A 12083-nucleotide genomic window follows, 5' to 3' on the forward strand; every position below is an offset into this window, starting at 1 on the left:
AAGAAATTTGTTGCCTTTGGATTAAGTTTTTAAGTTGGTTAGTATTGACTCTTTGCATTTTCACCGGCGACTTCTGCTCTTTTTCCTTCGGGTTGTGAGGCATTTCTGCCCTTTCCTCTTTATCTAGTGATCGGATTGGTGAGGGGGAATTATTCTGGAATCTTGTTTTAAGGGCTTTCTTTTTCTCAATTCTTCTTAATGCCTTTCTCCTTTTCAATTTAGTCTTCTTTTGTTTTCGTTTGCTATTTGTGCTTTCTGGGCCCTATGTGGATTATTAGATAGGTCAGTCTCAGCAGTTGCTTTAGAATGGGATATTGCGGTACTGCGGTCAATTTGGGTTTGATTTTTGTTTTTGTAAAAATTGGATAATATGCTACAGGCAGTTGGTGAGTCTCTGATTTGGTTTCCTCCTTGAAAAGTTTTCTGAGTGAATATATCTGCTTATGATCCTTTATGTACTTAACTTCCTTAGATAATTTCCTTCCAGTTTGGGTTGCAGTTTCTTTCTTCAGTGGGGAAAGAGCTTTTATTATTTCAGCTTTTGGATTGGGAGAATGGCCCACTTTGCATTTACCTCAATCCCCTGCTATTAATGTTGATTTTAATTGCTCTTACTTCCTTTTTTTCTCTACTAGATATTTTAGCATTCCTAATTGGGTATCAAGCATTTGATCAGAATTTTCCAATATGTTCCCTAAATGAGTAAGAACTGATTCCAGGATGCTTTGCAGAGTGAACAGAGATTTGGATACTGGGGTGTAATTATTAGAGAGTCTTGTAGCCGCGCTCAGGATGAACATACAACTAATAACAAGGGTGCCGCTCGCAGTCGCGGACATTAAGGGCTTCGGGACTCATTTGGAGCTTGTTTGCTGACCCTGCCTGGCTGGACCCTTGGGCTGATTCCTGGCAGCAGTGAGGCGGTGCTGGAGCGGGACTGCGAGTCCCAGCAGGCGCAGCGGCGCTACATCGGCCACACCTGGGGATTCTTCCCACCCCCGCCTCCAGTCCTTATCACGACTCGCGGCCCCCGCTTCGCGGGAGCCGCTCGCAGTTGCGGACATTAAGGGCTTCGGGACTCTGACTCATTTGGAGCTTGTTTGCTGACCCTACCTGGCTGGACCCTTGGGCATATTCCTGGCAGCAGTGAGGCGGTGCTGGAGCGGGACTGCGAGTCCCAGCAGGCGCAGCGGCGCTACATTGGCCGCACCTGGGGATTCTTCCCGCCCCTCACCTGCTGCTACTTAACCACGCCCAACCCGGGGTACGCGGGACTTGCGCGGGCAGCGCCGGGCGAAACCCGGGCCAAGGGCGGGCCTGTTGTAGCCCGTTAGAGTCCGTGTAAGACCGGACCGGGCCCACTTTCTAAGTTTATCCATCATTTCTTATAAAGAACTGTATGTACGTCCTACGCTTGTGGTAACTTGTATTTGAAAATTGTTCCTATTTTTCCACATAAGCATTTGTTTGGAATAGCATATACTCTTCTGTGAACCATGACTACATGAGGTAGTAGGAGTAAAACTGCTGCTGAAGGGGGTCAGATAGTAGGACCTATAGATAATTTTCTCATAAAGGCAAACTCTTTTATTGACCAGGGTATTGCCGACCTTGAACGCAGAGTGTCCCAAGATCTAGCAGTTGCTCTCCATAAAAGAAATTCCTTGGGTCACCTTGCCACTGCTAGAACTCCTGATCAGACTAGTAAACCTCCTTCGACAGTGGTTCGCGTTGACGTGCATAGCCTACCAAATCTGGTGGACTTATCGGCATCGGAACTTCTGTCTGACTCCCAAATCAGTTTAGAACTTGAAAAAACCCCAGATTTATCACTGCACACTACACCAGAGGTAACAAGACAGCTGAGAGGAAAGAGGGAGGGTGCTGTAAAGAAAAAAAGGGATAAACAGAAATCTAAAAGGGTCAAGAGGGCACGTGAGTTGGTCAAGCACCAGGGAATAAACCCAGAAAACTCTGTGCAGAAGGCGGGGGAAAACAGAAATAACAACTTATTAAATCCTGCCACAATGGAGCCTTCGGGAAATGTGACCACTGATGTTTTAACTACCTCGATAGGGGAAGAAAATGAAAACGGAAAAATGGTAGAAAACCAATTTCTAATAAAAGTAGGTGAGTTAATCAAATCCTGCCTCTCCCCGCTAGAAACTAGTTTACAGCATATTGAAAAACACCTAGCTGAATTAATTACTCTCTCAAAAAGGAAAAACCCATTAACACCGGGGATACCACAGCTAGGGGGAAATAAATTACCTGTAGATAAACCTGCAAGCAAAAAAAACAGTTGCTGCAGGGCATACTGTAACACCGAAAACCCCTGCAATAGAAGTGGAGCAGAAAACTAATGGAAAGCCCAAAGAACCTGTTGTGCAGGACAGGGTGATCAGTAATACCCTCACAGTACCCCTGATGAATGTCAATAAGGATTCCTATAGAGGAGTGTCCAACAGTAGACTCCCTGCTAATCTTCCCCCTGAGGCTAGTCCCTTTGTGGTAGTGTTGACTGGTGTCCCGGAGCTGTTAAACACCTCAGAAGAACCTCCCTGGGCATTAATGAACAAGGTCCAACACTGGCTCAATAAGAACCGACCACTACCACCTAATTGGTCGAGTCAGATCATAACGGTTGGCAGAGTTCCCTGGGTGGGCCATGGTAAGAAGACAACTCAGGGTGACTGTGTTTTGATTAATTTTAAGGATCCTCGCACAGTGAATCACATCTGTTCCTGGGGTCCCCGAATCACCAATGAAGGTATAGACACAAAACGGCTTTTCTTTTTTTATCCTTCTGGGACCCACAACGACTCAGTTTATGATCAGAACTGGCATAGAGTAGGCCAACGAGCGCTAGGAAGAGAATGGGAGGATTGGGGAGGTAATCCCATCAGACACCCTGCCAGGGTGGACTGGGGGGGAAATCCTAGTAGACATTTTATACAGGAACCATCTTTCAGGGATACCTGGAGAGGAATTCCAACTATGAACAGATACAGATGTCTGGAGATGGTGGACTGACCATCAACGCCCACTGGGCACCAGAAAGGTGATTTGATGCATATTGATTGCATTTTACCACCGGGCGTGAGCGCTATCTCCAGACAGGTAGAATCTGTTTCACTGGACGTAAACATCAGTCAATTGGTAGTAACCCCGAGACCTAATGATGTACCCCAGTCGCAAACCACAACATACGTGGGGGACTTAGACAGCCTGGCTGAGGGTGATTCCTTCCGCCTGATCTTGTGGAATATAGCTGGTCTCTCACGGAGGCTAGAGGATCCGGCATGGTTAAAGTTTATTGAATCCTTTGATATAGTCTGTCTCCAGGAGACATGGAGCAGGGGGTCCCCGGGTTTGGATGGTTACCAATCTTCTAATGTCCCAGCAGTACCCTCACAAGCCGGTAGAGCCAAGGGTGGTCTTTTGGCAGCCATTTCTATAAAGCATGATATGATTAAAACTGATACTCTGGTGGAATGCCCTTGATTTCAATTGCTTGTTATTAAGGACTTATTTTCGGTCCCCTTGCTCTTAATCAACTGGTATTATAATATATTTGATCCCCAAACTACAGTGGTCATACAAAAGTTGCAGGACGAGATTGCGAAAGTAACTAATACCATACTTCCTCTTTTTATTATGTGGGTAGGTGATTTTAATTGTTGTTTGTGTAAATGTAGTGGTTCTAGAGTCTGTGGCCTGTTAGACCTAAATGACCAGCCTGTTGCGCATTTTAAGCATTCTAAACAAGGTGAGACCTTAAACAATATTATATTAATTAATGATCTTTGTGCTCTGGATATGTCTAGCTTTTCAAGACCCCTGAGTATCCCAACTTTTCAAGGTGCGGGAGGCCAGATGAGTGTTATTGCTTTTGCTCTGGTCTCAAGAAAATACACTTACCTTATCAATGATTTCCAGATTGAGGTTAACCCAGCAAGTGACCACAATCCACTTATCCTGAGTTTGCGCCCTGCTTTTAAGAGAACGCAGATTGTGGAACACCAAATTAAATTTAGCCAGAACCAGGGGGTTACCCTAAGGTGGGACAAGGTAGACGCCAGACATTTAGAGCTGGAGATTTTTAAGATAAATAAACAAAGGTTAGAAGTCTGCCTAACGCCCTCAAATGAGCCAGAGGTAATAATTGATCATTTCGAAGCTCTTTTAGGCAATGTGGCTTCTCATCTCCTGAAACCTATGGGAGGGAAAAAGGGTATTACCTGCAAATGGTTCGACTCTGAAGGTTCCAGAGCGCAATCGAGCTTAACTAAGGCACTACGCCAAGTACCTCGGGATAGGGCTCTGGTCAAAAGGGCAAGGAAAGCCTATAGAGATGCCATCATCAAGCGCAAAACTGACTTAAAAAGACAGGCATGGGATGATTTGGGCAAAGCCTCAGAATTAAAGGATAGTCGACTTTTTTGGGAGGTCATAAATCGTCCTTTCCTAAAAAGTGAAGAGAAGGACACTCTACAGGTCCACATTCCAGGGGATGTATGGGAGGCACACTATGGGAACATTTTCAACCCAAAAGGGACTCACCTCGTAACTAGCCTCGAGGGGCTTTGCGACACAAAGAGGGAGTCAGCAAACATGCTTAGTCTCTCACTGACTCTCTCTGAGGTAGAGGCTGCACTTAGTAAGGGCACTTCACTGAAAGCTCCATGGCCGGATTCGGTGCCTTTGGACTTTTTTTAATATAATACAGTTGTGTGGGCACCACTCTTATTACTCTTGTTCAAAGCAGTTGTGGTAGGCCGTATTCCGACATCATGGCAAGAGGCAGTAGTGGTCCCGATTTTCAAAAAGGGTAACAAACGTGACCCCTGCTGTTACAGACCAATATCGCTAATAGATGGTCCTGTAAATTAATGGGTAGGGTGATCCTGACTCGTTTAGAAACCTGGGCAGAATCGAATGGTATTATCATTGAATCCCAATACGGGTTTAGGCGGGGAAAAGGCACCTCTGAGCAGTGCCTAAACTTGGCGCTGATCATGGGTAAGTACATGAGAGCCAAGCGTGGCTGTGTCCACTTGGCTTTCATGGACTTATCCAGTGCCTTCGATACTGTATGTAGAAATAAACTTTGGCAAATAATGGAGTCTATGGGGTTTGAGGAGGCGTTGATCACACTACTTCGCAGACTCCACGCTGCCACAACAGTAAGGATCAGATTTGGCCCTGCAGGGGAGAAGACAAAGTCGATACCATCGACTGAGGGGGTTCACCAGGGGTGTATACTGGCCCCCTTCCTGTTCTTGGTGTACACCAATGGTTTGGAAGCCTCCCTGTTAGAAAGTTGTGCTGATTTTCCCCAGGTAAATGGAAAACGTATACCAATGTTATCTTATGCGGATGACACGGTTTTAATGACCCTAACTGCCAATAGCATACAAATTTGCTTAAATGCTTTTGAAACCTTTATGCAGGGGCTAGATCTAAGGGTCAATTTCTCAAAGTCCTTCGCCATGGTCTGCGGCCCGAAAGGGGTAAAATCTCGCAGGCTCGTGGTGAAGGACTCAATCATTGAGAAAGTTGACAGCTTTAATTATCTGGGTAACTTATTTAATAAAACCTTGAGCTGGGATCCTCTAATATCAGCCAGTGTGCAAAAGGCCACCCAAACTGTTAAGGCCATCTTCCGTTTTTCTAGCAAATTGGGTCAGAAGCCGGTTGCAGAATTGAAATCCCTATACAAAGCTAAATGTATCCCAGTTGCAACATATGGTGCGAGAGTGTGGGGTATTCAATCCTGTAACAATATCCAAATCATGGAAAATAAGTTTATAAAACGCCTTTTATGTGTCCCAACAGGTACTGCTAACATATTTTGCCATGCTGAGGTGGGTCTTGAATTTGTGAGTGATACCATCCATGTTTCCCCTTTGCTGCTTTGGAGCAATGTTTGGTGTTCTGATGATCTGAAGCTCACTAAGGAAACACTACAAGACTGCCTCAAGCTTGAGCATTTTGATAAGATCCCATGGCTATTATACGTCAGGGAAACCCTCTCTAAGATAGGTTTGGACTATATTTTCTCGAATGTTGAAACCATTGGACCTGAGACTAAGCCATTAATTAAAGAGGCTTATCGCACCAATCTAGGTGTGTTGAGAAATAATGAGAGGGCGATCTACCATAGGGGAAAGCTGCAGCACCAACCTTACCTTTCATATATAGGGCAGACACAATGGCGCTTTTATTTAACTAGATTTCGTCTATTTGCTTTTCCAACGCAAGTGGGCTGGTGTGAGAGTTTACCCTTGTGTGCTTGTAACAACAAAGTCTCTCAAAACACTGTTCATCTTGTACTTTTTTGTTCCCCGTACAAAGACCCAAGAAGTAGATTTATTAGACCAATTCTGTTAACCTTTGGATCTCGTTATTATAAAGAGGGATATGAACACTTACTCTCATTATCAACCCCAGCAATATGTAACGCTGTGCTTAGTTTTATTAGAGTAGCACTCGGTATCAGAAACAGATACTGTTTTGGATTGCTGTTTCCTACATATAGCTTAGAGTTAGGTAATCACATAAATTGCATTTTTATTGTTAAATTGTTTCTTCTTTTAAATATATGTGTTTTCTATTAAATGTATTCGTAAATCATGTAACGTCAATATAATAATAATGTTTAGGTATAAATTGCTTGATCCTTTTAAAATTTTGTAATATTGTTATGTCATACTTTTATGATTCTGTTTTATGAATCGAAATAATGTTTTCAAACGAGTCTTGTAGTTTTTGTGGAATACTATTCTGAATATTCTGTGTCTCCTTTTGGGATCCCATGTGAAATATCAGATCTTTGATTTTGAATTTGGGTTTGATCGATGGTTTGTATTCCATCCTTTCTAGCCTCGTTATTCCCTTTTTTTTGCTGGACTATCTGATGGTCTTTTTGTGATTGCCCCTGTACATCTACGTTTAGTTTTGCGAAATATTTTTTAATTCCAGGGCTCGATACTGACTTTCCGGTTCTTATCTTCCCAGTGCTCTTTCTAGTTGCCTCTTCTGTTCACATCCTCTTCATAAAGATAGTTCTCGATCTTAATTTTTTACAGGCCATTAGAGTGCAGAAGATCACTTAGTGTTATTTCAGTTGTAATTTCAGTCGTCCTGGTTTTGCCAAGGAGGTATTACCTGGTGGTTCGTGGATCGTGGACAGCCGTGTACTTAATCTGCTGATCCCTGCTGCCCCCTACTTTTGATACAGCGAGATCGAAGCGCTAGACAGTGGTGCACTCCTTGCTAAGCCAACAAGATCCAAAGTTAGAAAAATACCCTTGACCAATTCCAGCCAACACAGCCAGTGAGGTTAAGCTCCAAAGCGCCAAAACGCCGGTGCGCCGCTCATGCAACATCAAACCTAGCGCCAAGTTCCCACTCCTTAACTCACAGTTTCTAATGCGATTATACAGTTCCCACAGACATCAGACATACATTATCAGTCATTTGTTAATTGATTATTATGCTGCTAATAGTGCTGGTTATTCCTGCTGCTGAGACTTCCTGTTAATTTGAAGCCTGTTTCCAAATAAGGCTTAAGTCACAACTCGGGCCTTGAAGGGACACTATAGTGAATACAGATGGCCACTTACATGAGATTATAGACAGGTGCCTGTGGTAGGCTTCATCCACCGCCACCCCTTTGTTCACAATGACCACCAACTCCTGTACTCACAGACTCTTCTTCAAATCCCACGCAGCTCCTCACAGCATCTTCACGGGATCCTTGCTCTGCTCTACTACTATCAAAATTTATTGCATCTCCACAATCAAAAGCAGCGTTTGTTATCAGCTTACACAGAGGGGACTATCACTTATGGCTTTTAGCATGGTTAAGACCTCCTGCCACAATTAGGAGTCCTGTGTTCAGAAAGCAAACTGTCGGCTCCCGCCACATTCAGAGAGCAAGCTGTTGGCTCCCGCCGTGTTCAGAAAGCAAATTGTCAGCTCCCGCATGTTCAGGAGACCCTCGCGGCTTCGGCCACACACCAGGCACCACTCGCGGCTACCGACGTGTTCAGGGGACCCTTGCGCCCTCGGCTGCACAACGGGCACCACTCGCAGCTCCCGCCGCGTTCAGGGAAACCCCTCGAGTCTTCGGCTGCACACCGGGCACCACTCGCGGCTCCCGCCGCGTTCAGAGGACCCTCACGGCTTCGGCCGCACACCGGGCACCACTCGCGGAGGTCAGGGAGCAAACTGTAATCTCCTGCCACGTCCGGAATGCACCAACCAAAATACGGCGGGTGAAACACGCACTTCACCAGGGAGTTGCCGTTACAGAGAGTCAACTAGCAGCAAACAGATTCTGCTGCAAGCAATCCACAGCCAGAGCAGAGTTCAGGACACAATAGAGCTCACCAGTTGCTTCACCCAAAATCCGATAAGTTGCTGAGGTCACACCGGCACAAGAAGTCAAAGGCCTGATAGAATAGAATAGAAAATAGAATAATATTTTTAAATACCTTCACATTCAACAAACTTGTGAGCACAGTAGACAGTTAAAATTAAAAACACCCTACCACATCTGGGGGCATATTATCAAGAAGGGTTTGAAACGCATTGTAAAATAAAGTGCGTCACAAAATGGGCTACATACATGATGAGGGTATCGTAACGTCACATAGAAAAAACAAGCCAATCAACATTAGGACCAGGAAGTTAGAGTTAACCACACAACAGCCAATCAAATGTTTTTCAAAATCTGCGCAAGGAAAGGGATTGGTCGGTAATATTTCTTCTTGCAATGCTTCACAACCAATGAAATAGAGGTGTAGAAAGTTTCTGTTTTTAAGATACACGCAAATCAGATGACCTTGCAAGTACACGCAGCGAGAGGCAATTATTAAAGATGACTTGCTTTCGAAAGACCCCGAAAGGCTTCTTGCAGAATAAGTGCGGACTTATCTGCCAGACCCCATTCAATGATTAACCAGGCTCTCAAGCCTAAACTCGTCGGAAATCATCTCTCGTCACTTTCTCTTTCTCTTCTTCCAGGTTCACCGTGAAAGTGCGTGTCTCCTTCTCCTCCTTTTTTTTTCATAGTAATTGTTGCTCATACACTATCCAACAAATACCCCACAGATGCAACCCCCTGGATTTGCAATAGTAATTGTTACTCATACAGTGTCGAACACATACCCTACAGATGCATCCTCCTGGAGTTAGAATAGAAATTGTTACGCCTACACTAACATGCCCTTACCCTACAGATGCACCCCCCTGGACTTAGAATAGTAATTGTTACCCCTACACTAACCTGCACTTACCCTACATGTGCACCCTTCTCTCTCTTTCAAAATCCAATTGCATTGACCATATCATCACAGTTGTAAACTTATTGTTATATAATCAACTTAACATATAACAAAATTGCTTTTTACTGCAGAAAATTAATATATTAACCAAAGAAGAAAATAAATACAATAATGAAAATGTATTAAAGTGCCAAAACCAAAATTATAAAGTCTCTTATCCAAATGGTGCAAAAATGTGTCCATTGAAGAAAAGGGTAGGGAGCCCAGTGACTTTTCTCAAACCGTTCAGACAGCGGGTCCCTTCCTTTCCTTCTGTACACAACCAAATACGAAAATCTATTAAAAACCTTATTAAAAATTAATTTGTATACACTAATACATCTACATTTTCATACTTCTTACATACAATTCATGTTGATGTGTGAGGGAGCGTGACTTTGTTGGTGAGTGAGTGCATGTGTCAGTGGTATATGAGTGAGTATATGGGTGTGTGAAAGGCAGCATAAGTGAGTGATGGGGTATGTGAGTGACAGTATCTGTGAGTGAGTGAATGTGAGAGCAGAAGTATGGGTGAGTGTGGGCTTGTGTCGGTGACTGTATAGGTGAATGAGCATATGTTAGTAACGGTATGAGTAAATAAGTGAGTGTGTGTGTAACTCCATGGGTGAGTAAGTGGCTGTTTGATTGAAGGATAAGTGAGTGAGTAGGTGTGTGAGTAGCTCTATTGGTGACTGATACAGTGTGTGAGTGGCTGTATGGGCGTATGAGTGGATATGTCAGTGGCTGTGTTAGTAAGTGAGCGGTGAATGAGGGGCTGTAATAGTGAATGAGTGTGTGTATGAGCTTTCTCTGAGAGTGATGCATGTGTCAGTGGTATATGAGTGAGTAAAAGGGAGCATAGAATAGTGATGGGGTATGTGAGTGACTGTGTGGGTGAGTGAGTGAATGTGAGAGTAGAGGTATGGGTGAGTGTATCCTTGTGTCAGTGATTGTATAGGTGAATGTGTATGTGTTAGTAGCTAATAGCTATATGAGTAAATGAGTGAGTGTGTGTGTAACTCCATGGGTGAGAAAGTGGCTGTTTGATTGACTGTATAAGTTAGTGAGTAGGTGTGTGAGTAGCTCTATGTGTGACTGACACAGTGTGTGAGTGGCTGTGTGGGTTTATGAGTGGATATGTCAGTGGCAGTATTAGTGAGTGAGTGGGTGTATGAGGGGCTGTGACAGTGAGTGAGTGTGTGTATGGACTTTCTCGTTGAGTGATTGCATGTTTCAGTGGTGAGTGAGTATCTGGGTATGTAAAAGGCAGCATAGAACAGTGATGGGTATGTGAGTGACTGTATGGGTGAGTGAGTGAATGTGAGAGTAGAAGTATGGGTGAGTGTATGCTTGTGTCAGTGACTGTATAGGTGAATGTGTATGTTTTAGATACTATATAAGCAACTGAGTGAGTGTGTGTGCAACTGTATGGGTGAGTAAGTGGATGTGTGATTGACTGTATGAGTGAGTGAGTAGGTGTGTGAGTTTCTATATGGGTGACTGACAGTGTGTGAGTGGCTGCATGGGTGTATGACTGGATATGACAGAGGCTGTAATAATAAGTGAGCTGGTGTATGAATGTCTCTATGGGTTAGTGAGTGGATGTGTGTGTTAATCTATGAATCAGTGAGTCGCTGTGTAAGTACTGGTATAGATGTGTGAATGGTTTTGAGAATGGTAGTGTGAAAGTTGGAGTGGGTGTATGAAAGGTTATATTGAGGCGTGAGTGGGTGCTTTACAGATTCTGTGGATGATGTCATCAGTGATGTCATTTGAGATGTTATCAGTGATGTCATGAGGGATGTCCCTGACCATGTCATGAGTGATGTAATATGTGAGGTCATAATAGGCAGTTCATTGCAGGTGTACAAGTTATAGTTAGCTTACTAAATAAAACAGCTGAATTTCAGTGGTTTGTATGAGTGAAAAGTGAGCCTAACTATAACATCCCTGTAACCTTTGTTTTTTTCTGTGAATTTCAATGGTTTTTAAAATGTTAATCCCTAACTACAACGTCATTCTAAGCTTAGCTTTTTTTACATTGAATTTCTAAAGATTTTTAAATGCTAATTTCTAACCATTATGTCCCTGTAACCTTTGTTTTTTTTCAGTGAATTTCAATAGTTTTTTGGCCGAGCCCAGGCAGCACGCATGCTCTGTCTGCAAGACCTACTTTATTCACTATATGGAGTGTAACCCCGCCTGCTGATTACCATCGGTTGACTCCAGCATTGCTTTTATTTGTGGCTTCTCATTAGCTCCTGATAAATCACTTCCATTTGGAGCTCAGAATCACCGCTCAACTGCACATTAATTTTCCTTCATTGATGGCCATCCGCTTTAATGTAGGTACTATTTCTTCCACCCCTATTCCCTCCGCCCTGTCCCTGCCTATTTAGTTTTGCTTCATCTCTGCACCTTTCAATGCCATCAGGAGGGCACCTGTTTACTTTTCTTTTAAACACTTCAAAGTTAGAGGATTGATTTTTACATTTATTACATTTATTTCTATTTTGCAATTTGACAGAATTTATAACTTGAGAAATGCTTTACACAGAAACAGGATGTTGAGCCTCTGAGACTCAAACCCTGTTCTCTGGACTCAAGGTCGGCACTTTACCACTTACACCATCTCCTCTCCACAAAACCATGTAAGATGGCTGACACTCCTTTGGAATGCACAATTATAATGCATTCCCATTATCCGTTCCACAGCAGCGCAAGACAGCTTGTTCTGATGATGCTGCTGAT

This window comes from Lissotriton helveticus, chromosome 6, assembly GCF_964261635.1.
Source record: "Lissotriton helveticus chromosome 6, aLisHel1.1, whole genome shotgun sequence".
NCBI lineage: Eukaryota > Metazoa > Chordata > Amphibia > Caudata > Salamandridae > Lissotriton > Lissotriton helveticus.